Here is a 13,341-nt window from a genome sequence, read left to right on the forward strand (position 1 = left end):
GACTCATTCATTTTTACAAAGAATGTTGTTTAGTTTCCACATTTTTGTGGGGGTTTTTCCCTCTTCTTTGCAGTTGAATTCTAGTTTCAAGGTTTTATGATCAGAAAATATGCTTGGTACAATTTCAATTTTTCTGAATTTGCTGATGTTATTTTTGTGGCCCAACATATGGTCAATTCTTGAGAATGTTCCATGTACACTAGAGAAAAATGTATACTCTTTCGCTTTGGAATGAAGTGTCCTGTAGATGTCTATCATATCCAGGTGCTCTAGTGTTTCGCTTAAGGCCAATATATCTTTATTGATTCTCTGTTTGGATGACCAATCTAGAGCCATCAGCGGTGTATTGAGGTCTCCAAGTATGATTGTATTTTTGTCAGTTTTTGTTTTTAGGTCAATAAGTAGCTGTCTTATATATTTTGGTGCTTCTTGGTTTGGTGCATATATATTAAGAATTGTTATGTCTTCTTGATTCAGTGTTCCCTTAATCATTATGAAATAACCATTTTTGTCTCTGAGTACTTTTTCTGTCTTGTAGTCAGCATTATTAGATATGAGTATTGCTACGCCTGCTTTTTTTGGATGTTATTTGCTTGGAGTATTTTTTTTCCAGCCTTTCACTTTGAATTTGTTTTTATCCATGTTGCTTAGATGTGTTTCTTATAGGCAGCATACAGTTGGATTCTCTTTTTTAATCCATTCTGCTACTCTGTCTCTTTTTATTGGTGAGTTTAATCCATTTACATTTAGTGTAATTATTGACACTTGTGGGTTCCCTATTGCCATTTTATAAATTGCTTTCTGTTAGTTTTGTATCTTGTTTGATTCTTCTCTTTTGGTTTTCTATCATTTGTTTTTGTTTGTTTGTATTCCATACTTCTTTCCTCTGTTGCTACCTTTTTTAAGTCATGTGCTTCTGTGGTGGTTTTTTCAAGGGTGGTTACCATTAAGTAATGAAAAGGGTACCTACCATATTCATTGTAGTACCCTATCTTATGATTGTTTTTGCACTTCATTGTCCTTTGCTACTGTTAATCTCCGTCCTCTCCCCCCCCCTTTTTTTTGCTTTTGCTGTCAAAGTTTAAATTTGGTTTTATTGTGTTCTTCGTCGAGCTTTTACTTGTGGCTTTTTGTTTTATTTTGTTCTTTGAATCTGGTTGGAAAAGTCCCTTTAGTATTTCCTGGAGTGGGGGTTTTCTGATGATAAATTCCCTCATCTTTTCTGTATCTGTGAATGTTTTTATTTCTCCTTCATATTTGAAGGATAGCTTTGATCAGTATAGTATTCGTGGCTATAAGTTCCTCTCTTTCAGGACTTTAAATATTGGGGTCCACTCTCTTGTAGCTTGTAGAGTTTCTATTGAGAAATCAGATGATAATCTAATAGGCCTTCCTTTATATGTTCTATTCTTCTTTTCCCTGGCTGCCTTGAGAATTTTTTCTTTGCCATTGGTTTGTGCCAATTTCATTATGATGTGCCTTGAAGTAGGTTTGTTGGGGTTAAGAAAACTCGGAGATCTGTTTGCTTCTTCAATTTGAGGCTTTAGTTCTTTCCACAGGCTTGGGAAGTTCTCATCTATTATTTGTTTGAATATATTCTCCTTTCCATTTTCTCTCTCTTCTCCCTCTGATATACCTATTATTCTTATGTTATTCTTTTTGATGGAGTCAGACAATTCCTGTAGGGTTTTCTCATTTTTTAAAATTTCTCGGTCTCTTTCTTCTTCTCTCTGTTGTGCCTGAAGTTGCTTGTCTTCTATGACACTAATCCTACCTTCTATCTGGCCTGTTCTATTAGCTAAGCTTGTTACCTCATATTTCAGTTCATGTATTGAGTTTTTTATCTCTGTTTGATTTGTTTTTATAGTTTCAATTTCCTTGGAAATATATTCTTTGTGTTCGTTGAGTTGTTTTCTGAGCTCCCTAAATTGCCTTTCTGTGTTTTCTTGTATATCTCTGAGTATTTTTAGGATTTCTATTTTAAATTCTCTGTCATTTAGCTCCAAGGTTTCCAATATATTAAATTTTTTTTTTCATGTTTAACAATCTTTAATTCAAATGTGAAAGTTCAATACAAGCCATTTATAGGGCTTGGGACTTATTCTTTTAAAAACAAGAACGGCCTGACCTGTGGTGGCACAGTGGATAAAGCGTCAACCTGGAAATGCTGAGGTTGCCGGTTCAAAACCCTGGGCTTGCCTGGTCAAGGCACATATGGGAGTTGATGCTTCCTGCTCCTCCCCCTTCTCTCTCTCTCTCTCTCTCTCCCCCCCCCCTCTCTATAATGAATAAATAAAATCTTTAAAAAAAAAAGAATCCATGAACTAACAAAAAAAACAAAAACAAAAACAAGAACGGAGGAATGCAACAAAATGATCTTTCCACTTTTACTTCAGAAACTTTTAAGGAAAAGATAGATCATAGGGCCATAGAAGATCCATTTAGTCATACCCACTCTCTCCGCTACCAAGTCTTACACTCATTCCATAATCTTAGTTCACACTCCTGAATTAAGACTTTTTAAGGTTTACATTTCAGCTTTGCTTACATAACCATTTAAAAATACTTAGCACCACTTGCTTCCTACAAGGCCAAACAAATCAAATCATGAAACTACTTCAATAGGCATTTTCTTCTTTTTAAAATAAGGGGGTACTTATTTGTAGAAAGCAATACTTAGCCTACAAATACATTTCCCAGAAATGGCATATGCCATTTGATGGTCTAGACACTCTCATGCTTTCAAAGTGGAATACCTAGCCTACTGTGCATAGAAGCATGAATGGCAAAATTGAAGATCAATATTATAACTATTTTCTCTATTTATTTGAAGCACAGTAAAAAAGTGGTACACTTTGGAAATTCAGTGGCACAAGGTACACTGCCATAACTTGAGGGACATTATACAGTTTAAAAAAAAAAGGAAATAAAAATGAAAAAAATTCCTGTTTCAAAACACTGCATTACATAATTTTACCTGCCCAAACATACCATTTACAAATATTAGGTCAATAAACTGCTAACATCCATAAAAAGATAGCTTTCTTACTAAAATGCAAGAATTTAAAGATTGGTATCTAAACAAGAAAAGACAAAAACAAACTGGAATGAAAGCCTAGATATCACATCTAAAATCGGGGTTTTTTGTTTGGGCCTTCATACTCTTCTCTCCCTCTACCATATCCTGCTGGAGTTCCAGGCCCCATTCCTCTAGGATGCTGTCCACCCACAGGCCCCGCACCTCCCTGCCCAAAGCACTCAGTACACATGTCGCTTCCCATCATGGAACCACTCATGGTTGCTGGTGGAACTCCAGGATTAGCTTCATAACCTATGCCACCACCACCACCTAAAGGTGGAAATTTCTGGTCTCCTGAACCATAGGGATTTCCCATATTCATTGTTCCTCCACCACCCATTCTCATGTCTCTTTCTCTTGGATCCATATAGCCCATCTGACTGTAACTTTCCTCTCTTTGACATCTCATTTATTCTTCCATCTCACGTTGACGAATCATCAACTCTTCTTCCCTTCTGCGTCATTCCTCCTCTTGCCCTAATTGCATTTCTTTACGTTTCTGCATTTCTTGATTGTGAAGTTCTTCCATGTGTCTTAATTCTTTCTGGTGTTGCATCAGATCTTGACGCAAAAGATTCGCCTGATGTTCATGATAGGCATCTTCGATTTCACTTTCCAGTTTTTCTTTTGCATCTTTCATATTTTTTCAACTTGCTCCCTTTGCTGTTTCTCTATCTCATGCAAGGATTTCCATCTCTGAGAATATTCATACTCAAATGTGCCATGCTGAGCAAAACGAAGAGGCGTTTCTCTCTCCTTTTGATACATTGGATTCTTCTGTGCAAGTTTTTCAGGAAGACCATCTTCATCATCTAATTGTTCAAGTGGTTCCACAATGACTGGACGAGGAGTTGTCAGTAAGAAAACACCTTCACTGCATCTTTCAAATGCTTTCCTTGCTGCTGGTTTAGATGCAAACTCAACAATTCCTTTTCCTGTAGATCTTCCATGATCATCCACAATAACAACAGCTCTTTCAATAGGACCAAACTGGCTAAAGGCTTCTTCCAACAGTTCATTGGAAACGTAGGGTGAAAGATTTCAAACAGACAAGGCAGCAGCATGTGTGGCAAAGGGAACCCGAAGTTGTCTACCTCTCATGGGTGTATCATCAAGTTCAGCTTTAGCAATTTCAGCCAATGCTCTAGATTCAAGCTTAATAAATCCGAACCGTTTGCCTTTGTTGATAAAAACGTCTCTTGGTTCTCCATATTTAGCAAATAGTCTTTTGAATTCATCTTCCGTAATATCAGCAGGTAGATTCCCAACAAACAGCCGACAACGCTGAGTGTAAGTTTTCTCTCCAGGTCTCCTCAAGAGAGATAAGTTGGCTTTAAAACCCTTCGAGTCGGAAATCTTCTCCTCACTCCGGGCGACGGGCCCACCGGGCGGAGGACCGTGGTGGTGCTGCTGGTGGTAGAGTGGGTGGTGCTGCCGGCCTCCGCGGGGCTCCCCGCCTCCTCGGTGCGGCGGCTTGGGATGGCCACCAGGAGTGCTTAGGCCCGGGCCACCGCCGGGCTTCGGCCCAACTGGCATTTTGCCGCCTTTGGGGCTGCCGGGTCCTGGGCCCTGCTTAGGCCCGGGCACCGGTCCTCCTGCGGGTGGAGGCGGCGGACCTCCAGTTTGAGGTGGGGTGGTGGGAACCCCGCTGCTCAGCGGCACAGGCGGGGGCGCCCCAGGGGGCGCCGAGGTGACAGCGGGTGGTGGGTTGGTATAGGGCCTGGCCCCGTGGTGGCCCCAGAGGTCGGGGGAGTGGCAGGCAGTGCCGAACCAGAGGCAGGCGGAGCATTGCTTACTCCGGGAGCCGGGCCGGGTCCCTGAGAAACGACAGGCTTGAACGAGTTCTGGGGCGGTGGCGGCTGCTGATGCAGCGGTTGAAGTGGCGGCGGCTGCTGTGGAGGTGTGGTGGCGGTGGTGGGATGTGGGTTTGGGACCACCCTGGCCTGGGCTGGGACCCATGGGTCCGCGGTTCTGATTGAGGCCCATACCGGGCAGCGGGGAGCGGAAGTCGTGGAGGCCGCCGCAGCCGGTGCCTCCCCCACGCTGGTGGAAGCCACCACCACCACCACCACCACCACCACCACCGCCGCGGCTCCAGAACCTATCCCCAGACATGTCTGTGATCAAGGGGCAGTCGAGACAGAAGCAGAGAAGTCTCTTAGGGAACGTAGAGGCCACCTTGCTTCGCACAAAATGGCGGATGACACAGGCCAACATATTAAATTTTTTCTCCATAGATTTTTCCACATCTATCTGTGCTACTTCTCTATCTTTTGTATCCATGATATTCAATTTTCTTTTTCTTAATGGCATCTGAGGGTGGTCTTGTTGATAGCACTAATGAGAATTAATAAAGAATAAAAAGTAAAAAAAAAAATTGAAAAAAATTTGAAAAAAAACACACAAAAAAACAATAATAATTTATTATTTCCCTCCTCTTTTCTTTCTTCTCTTCCCCTTTTCTCCCCTCCTCCTTAGGAAAATATCGTGATGAACTGTGAATTATATTATGCTAAATGGAACAAAAACTGCCTATAACGAAGGGCCTGAGTTGGGGGGAAGTGTTCAAGGGGCAAAAAAGGAAGTAGGGACCCACAAAATGCAAAAAAAGAAAAAATTTGGGTCAAGTATAAAATGATTTGCTTGTAAATGATGGTCGACTAAGAGATATAATGAGAGGGATAAGAGGGAAACAGGAAAAAAAAGAAAAACTATTGTATTAAGTGAAGATCCTGGGTTGGGCGGAATGCTAATGAGTTAAAAAGGGAGGTAAAAAGCACCCAAAATGCCACACAAAAAAAACTTGAGTCCCAAATTAAATAATTTGTTCGTGATTGAGGATTGAATGAGAGGAAAAGTAAAAGGAGAAAAGAAGAAACTAATAGAAAGGGAGAAATAAGAAAAAAAAGAGAGAGAGAGAGAGAGTTAAGGGTTTTGGAGTGTAACCCTCATGGAGAGTAAGGAAGAAGAAAAGAACTAAAATGTAACACTTATGGGTAATGTAATTCGAGAAAAGGAAAGAGTAAGACGGGCAGAGAATAAAAGGACCAAGGTGGAGGAAATAGAAATAATAATAATAAAGGCAAGATGAAAGAAACAAAAAAATAGTGGAACAAATTATAAAGTCTGTGGATTTTTCTTGATTTTGAGAGGTTAACATCTTCCTTTTTCTTTCCTCTCCCTCTTCCTGGTCGGTGACTCTGTACCCCAGGCTCTGCCCCTGTGGCACACTTATGTAGGGATTTGCAGTTGATGAGACTCTATGGCAATGTCATATATTTGTCTTCAGTCTTGTTGGTAGTCAAGGCTTATTAGCATTTGCAGGCTACGACAATGAAAGAGTCCATTTTCCTGGAGCCTCTCTCCTAGTCTCCCCTTCCTGAATTAGCAGCCTGATGATCCAGCTATGGGGTTGCTGCTGCCTCTGCCTGGAGAGTAAGAGGCTCAAAGAGCTGGCAAATCCCCACTCTATCCCCACTCAGCACAGGGTTCTGGGTAAGGCTCTGGCAGTCAGAGCCACCAGCGTAATCAGGCGGGGCTGGGAGCCAATTGCTATCAAGGTGACTTTTTATGTACCTCCAGGCCTGTTCAGCACGCCTAGCACTCTGTGGGACCACTCTCCCCAGGCTTTCTGCACTTTGTAACCTGTTTTGGCTGGGAAGAAGATGCCCTAGTCACTGCCTGCAGTACAGGAGATCTTAACATCTGCCATGTCCCTCTTTTTAGCGTATATCCCTGAGTATGAGAGCTCTACCAATCAGAAGTTGCCCCCGCCCCTTTAGCAAGTTGCACTAAATAATATCACGCCTCTTGTCTTGGATCGCTGAACTGAGAGAGATCTTGTTGATTAGAGCCGTGTAGGTCAGTTGGGAGGTGAGTAGCCTGTGGGTTAAGCTAATTTCAGCGATTGGATCCACAGAATTGCTCCAGAAAGGACTGCAAGCTGCCCGTGCGCCCCTCCCCCAATGCTTGATTGTTAGCTTGAATGGCTGAGTGAGGTGCCCCGCCCACCTAGAGAAGCTCGGGCATAGGGAAGTTCACTTTGGCGCACTCCCCGCGTGCCGCTGGCAGCTGCTGCTCATGATGCGGGCAGTTGCTTGCTGTGCAGTGTGCGGGCTGCTGGGTTGCTCGTGGCACGCGGGCGGTTACTCACGGCGCGCGGGCAGTTGCTCGTCTGGGCTGATTCACCACAGGCACACTCTTTCCTCGGCTTGAACGAATGTCCGTGCTGCAGCCTAGCCTCCTCCACACCCTAACCCCCTCAACTCTCAGTTCCAAGTGAAAGCAGCCTTTGCTCAGGTTAGTGAGGAAGGCAGAGTGTTTCTTTGTCCAACTTATTTCCTTCAGGGTTGATTATATATTTAGTCAATTTTTCGCTTGATCCTACCTTCGTTTTTAGTGTGTGGAACTCCCATATGCTCCAAGGATAGATTTTTCTGTCTCTGGTTGATGAACTGGTTAAAATTTGGGGGAGATTTGCCGGTCACACTCCTCACGGTGCCATTTCTCTGACATCACCCCTCTGTTCCATTTTGAATTCACATTTGTGTAGGGGGACAAATTGTAGTTAAGTTTCATTCTTTTGCATGTGGCTTTCCAATTTCCCCAGCACCATTTACTGAAGAGGCTTTCTTTTCTCCATGTGTGTTTCTGGTCTTTTGTCAAAAATGATTTGTCCATATATATGTAGTTTTATTTCTGGACTCTAGATTATGTTTCATTGTTCTGTATGTCTGTTTTTCTGCCAATACCATGCTGTTTTGATTATCGTGGTTCTATAGTAATTTGAATTCAGGCAGTGTGATACCTCTGGCTTCATTCTTTTTTCTCAGGATTGCTTTGGCTACTCAGTGTTTTTTATGGTTCCATATAAACCTGGTGGCTTTTTGTTCTATTTCTTTAAAAGATGACATTGGGATTTTGATGTGGGTTGCATTAAATTTGTACATTGCTTTGTGTAATATGGCCATTTTGGTAGTTTGTTCTCTTCAAGGAATTAGTCCATTTTATCTATGTTCTCAAATTTATGTGTGTAGAGTTGTTTTTAGTAACTTTGTATTATTCTTTTAATAGCTTCAGTCCATTGTAATCCCTTGTTTCATTCCTGATAGATTATTTGTGTCATTTCTCTTTATTCAGACTGCTTAGGGGTTTGTTAATTTTACATACTTTTTCAAAAAACCATCATCTTGTTTCAATCGTTTTCTGTAATTTTTCTTATTTTCAATTTAATTGATATCTTTTCTTTATTATTGTCATCTTTCTCCTTGTTTTGGGTTTATTTTGCTCTTTTTTTGTGGGTTCTTAAAGTGGAAGCTTAGGTTACTAATTTGATACATTTATCCAAAGCAAACAAAAGCATTATTTCAAGAAGTTATATCACCTCTATGTCCATTGCAGCATTATTATGCTTTTCTTCTTCTTCTTCTTCTTTTTTTTTTTTTTTTTTTTTTTTTTTTTTTTTTTGCTTTTCTTCTTTTTTCATGTAAGCTTTTAGTGCCATATATTTCTCCTTTAACACTGCTTTAGCTGGGTTTCAAAAATCTTAATATATTTAATTTTTATATTTATTCAGTTCAGTGTATATTAGATTTCCCTTGAGACTTCTTTTTAAAATCTATGCATTATTTAGAATTGTTCTCTGTAGTTTTCAAGTGTTTAGAAATTTTCTTGTTATCTTTCTTTTCTTACAAATTTATAGTTTGATCACATTGTGATCAGAGAACAAACTCTGTATGCTTTCAACTCTCCCTAAATGTTGAGGTTTACTTTCTGGCCTAACGTGTGGCCTATTTTAGAGGGTTATAATCGATTGGTGCTTGAAAACAATAAGCACTCTGTTGTCATTGGATGGAGTATTCTATAAATTTTGATTAGAACCTTTGGTTGATGGTAATGATGTTTTTCTATACCTTTGCTGGGTGTTTTTTTTTAACAATTGTTTAGAAAGTCATGTTGACATTTCAACTACAAATGTGAATCTATTTTTTCTCTTAGTTCTATCAAATTTTGCTTTACAAATTTTTCTGCTCTGCCATTTGGTGCATACACATTTAGGAATCAGCAAATTGGCTCTTTTATCATTTATGTAATAATCCATTGACTTTGAAATTTTTTATGTTTTATTCTTTTTGTCTTCCTGTAGATTATTTGAACATATTTTTAGAATTCTATTTTGAATTATAGATAATATACGTTTTGGGACAGCATGGGTGGACTTAGAGAGTGATATACTAAGTAAAATAAACCAGTCAGAGAAAGACAAATACTGTACCATATGATTTCACTTATATGTGGATTCTCATATGCAAAATAAAATCAAAACAGACTCATAGATGCAGAGAGCAGACGGACAGCTGTTGGAGAAAGGAGTATTGAGGGCCTAGGAGAGAAAGGTGAAGGGATTTTTAAAAATTTTAAAAAAAACTCATAGAGAGACAACAACACAATGATTACCAAAGGGAAAGAGAGATGAGTAAAATAGGTGAGGGTAAAAGTGAGATAGATGGTGATAGAAAGAGACTTGACTTGGGGTGATGAACACAGAATACAAATGCAGAAAATGTGTTATATTCTCTTTACACAACATTTTAGTAGCTGCTCTAGGTGTTACTTTATGTATAAGTGCATAAATTATCATAGTCTACTAATATCATCATTTTATCAGTTCAGTTGAATGTAGAAATTTTATCTTTATGTTCTTTATGCATTCCCCTATTTATAGTATAATTCTTTTAAACTCATAACTGGATCAAGGTAGTGTTATAGATTTGGCTATAACCATCAAACAATTTAGAGGAAAAAAAGAATAAAAAGTTTATTATATTTACTCATATTTTTGATCATTTTATTATTCTTCCTTCCTGATAGTCTTATATTCCTTTTATTATTTTCTGTCTGTTTATAGAAATTCCTGTAACCATTCTTTTCTTCTGGCATTATATTCTCTTAGTTTATCTTCATCTGAGAATTTCCTTTTTTAAAATTTAAAGCATTATTGTTTTTCAGTTATATTTGACAAAGAATATTATATTAGTTTCAGGTGTATACCCCAGTGATTAGACATAATCTAACTTACTAAATAATCATCCTGATAGATCTCATACCCATCTGACACTATGCAGGGGTCCCCAAACTTTTTACAAGGGGGCCAGTTCACTGTCCTTCAGACCGCTGGAGGGCCGCCACATACAGTGCTCCTCTCACTGACCACCAATGAATGAGGTGCCCCTTCCAGAAGTGCAGCGGGGGCCCGGATAAATGGCCTTAGGGGGCTACATGCGGCCCGCGGGCCGTAGTTTGGGGATGCCTGCATGACCATTCTTTACCAATTCGTTTATACTTCCCAGTCCTTTCAATGTTTTCACCCATCCCCCAACATCTTTCCATCTGGCAACCATTATAATGGTCTCTGCAACTGTAAGTTGGTTTCTGTTTGCTGGTTTGTTTTTTAAGATTCAATTTTTAATAGGTAAGTATTTATTGCCATTTTACAATTCATATTTTTATTTGAAAAATTAAATTTTATGGCATGGCCCTGTTCATATTTCTTTATCTTTCTTCTTCGTCCCCTTCTTTTTCTTCATCTTTTTCTTCCTCTTCTCCTCCTCCTCCTCCTCCTAGTTCTCCTTCCTCTTCCTCTTCCTCTTTCTCTTTCTCTTCTCATTCTCCTTCTTCTTTTCTCCTTCACCCTTTAACATTTCATATAATACTAGTTTGGTATTGATGACCTCCTTTAGCTGTTTCTTCTCTGGGAAGCTGTTTAAATGTCCTTAGATTGGCCCTGGCCAGTTGGCTCAGTGGTAGAGCATCGGCCTGGCGTGCAGGAGTCCCAGGTTCGATTCCTTGCCAGGGCACACAGGAGAAGTGCCAATCTGCTTCTCCACCCCTCCCCCTCTCCTTCCTCTCTGTCTCTCCCTTCCCCTCCCACAGCCAAGGTTCCATTGGAGCAAAGTTGGCCCGGCGCTGAGGATGGCTCCATGGCCTCTGCCTCAGGCACTAGAATGGCTCTGGTTGCAACATAGCAGAGCCCCAGATGGGCACAGCATCACCCCCTGGTGGGCATGCCGGGTGGACCCCGGTCGGGCGCATGCAGAAGTCTGTCTGACTGCCTCCCCATTTCCAACTTCAGAAAAATACAAAAAAATAAAAATAAAAAAATAAATGTTCTTAGATTAGACATGATAGTTTAGCTGGGTAGAGTAATCTTGGTTGTAGGTCCCCGATTTTCATCATTTTGAATATTTCTTGACACTCCCTTTTGGCCTGCAAAGATTCTATTGAGAAATCAACTAACAGTCTTATGGAAAGTCTCTCGTAGATAACTAATTGTTTTTCTCTTGCTGCTTTTAAGATTCTCTCTTTGTCTTTAACCTTTTGCATTTTAATTATGATGTGTTGGTGTGGGCCTCTTTGAGTTCATCTTGTTTGGGACTCTCTGAACTTCCTGGACTTGTATGTCTATTTCCTTCACCAGGCAGTTTTCTGTCGTTATTTTTTTCAAATATGTTTTTATTTTCTTGCTCTCTCTGTTCTCTCTTCAGCACCCTTCTTGATGTGAATGTGGGTACACTCGAGGTTGTGCCAGAAGCTCTTTACACTATCCTCATTTTATTTGGATTCATTTTTGTTTCTTCTGTCTTGACTGGGTGTTTTTTGCTTTCTTATATTCCAAATTACTGATTTGATTCTTATCTTTACTGTCTATTCCCTGTAAATTACTCTTCTTTTCAGTTGTTTATCCTTAATTTCTAACTGGTTCTTTATTATGGTGTTAAAGGTTTAAGTTCACTGATCATCCTTATAACTAGTGTTTTGAACTCTGTATCTAGTAGTTTTCTTGTCTCCAATTTTGTTCCTTTTTTCTAGAGTTTCCTTCTGTTCTTTCATTTGAGACATGTTTCCTTGTCTTCTCATTTTGGAAGTCTCCTTGTTGTTTCTAATTATTAGGTAGAGCTTCTGCATCTCCCAGGCTTTGTATAGTGGCATTATGTAGTAGGTATCTTGCAGGGCTCAGTGGCATAGCCTCCCCAGTTAGTTGAGTTGGGCACTCCAGGTGTGCCCTCATTGTGTGGTTTATGTACACCCTCCTGTTGTAGTTGGGACTTGATTGTTGTTGGCACATCAATGGAAGAGATTTATCTCCAGGCCAATTGGCTATGAGGACTGGCTGAAACCACCAAACTACCATAGAGAATCAACTGTTTATGGGCCTTCCCCACAAAGCAGGACTTTTTCAGCAGGGCTCTGGTGCCTGTTGAGTCTGTCCCTTGAGTGTGTCATTAGTGGAGTTGGTTGGGTGGTAATTTGATGTAGTCTGAAAGCTGTCCACCAATGTTCTGTCCCTGGGACCTCCTAAGCAGAGCAGGTCAAGGTCAGACATTATCTTTGTTCTGCCCAGGACCACTTGGCATGAGCTAAAAAATTTTCTGCAGATGGCTGCTACTTGTGTTGGGCTTGGAGGTTCCCAGGGAGGCCAACCTGTGGGCCAAGGCTGGCTGCTGCTAGTGCCAGGCCTAGGGCCACTTAGCAAGAGGTCTAGGGCATGCTGAGGCTAGTTTTTTTCTTGTTTGAAAGATTCCAGGGAATTCTGAAGCATGATCTAAGAAAAATCACTGGTATGGAAAAGCCACTGGATGCAACTTATGTGGGCCTATAAGTTGATTTGGGCGGGGACTCAGAGAATCACCAGGGCAAGCTGAACAGCAAACCAGATTGACGGAGACTCAGATATGGTACCAAGACACTGCCTCTTTACTGCCAGGTGGAAGTAGAAGGTAGAAGTCCAGGTTCTCTTCAACTGGACTTTATTGACACCTGGGTTTGCTCATTACTATCATGCAGGGATGGTAGTTCTGGCTCCTTATATCATCTACAGTCATATCTGCTTTTCTAGAGAGGTTCAAGTGTCTTAGTACTCCTCCTCCATGGCCTTCATTGATATTAGGGAACTCTGGGTGATGTGGGGTGACCCATTTTCCACTGGGCAATGGTAAAGTCATGATTCTTTATTAGGTCTCCTCTGATCCCACCTTAGCAAAATAATCAGGACACTTTGTTACAGCCTATTGAGTATGTTGTCTAGGATTCACACTATGACTTTACTAGCATGGCTGTGCTGGAGAATTATATTTTCTGTGAGGGTTGACTAGAGGAGAACAGTTATTGTCTAAAAGGTTTCTGTCTTGCTAGGCTGCTACTCTCTTTGTCATTTGGTTAGAGAGAACAGGCTTTCCTTGAGGCTCCTCTGTCTGTGCCTTTTG

The 13,341-nt window shown here is 40.5% G+C and overlaps 1 pseudogene; it reads right to left on the reverse strand.

Annotated features, from left to right (window-relative positions):
• Positions 1-2,867: 2,867 nt before the first annotated feature.
• Positions 2,868-5,362, reverse strand: LOC136386495 (splicing factor, proline- and glutamine-rich pseudogene; annotated as a pseudogene).
• Between the last annotated feature and the right edge of the window lie 7,979 nt (positions 5,363-13,341).

This window comes from Saccopteryx leptura, chromosome X, assembly GCF_036850995.1.
Source record: "Saccopteryx leptura isolate mSacLep1 chromosome X, mSacLep1_pri_phased_curated, whole genome shotgun sequence".
NCBI lineage: Eukaryota > Metazoa > Chordata > Mammalia > Chiroptera > Emballonuridae > Saccopteryx > Saccopteryx leptura.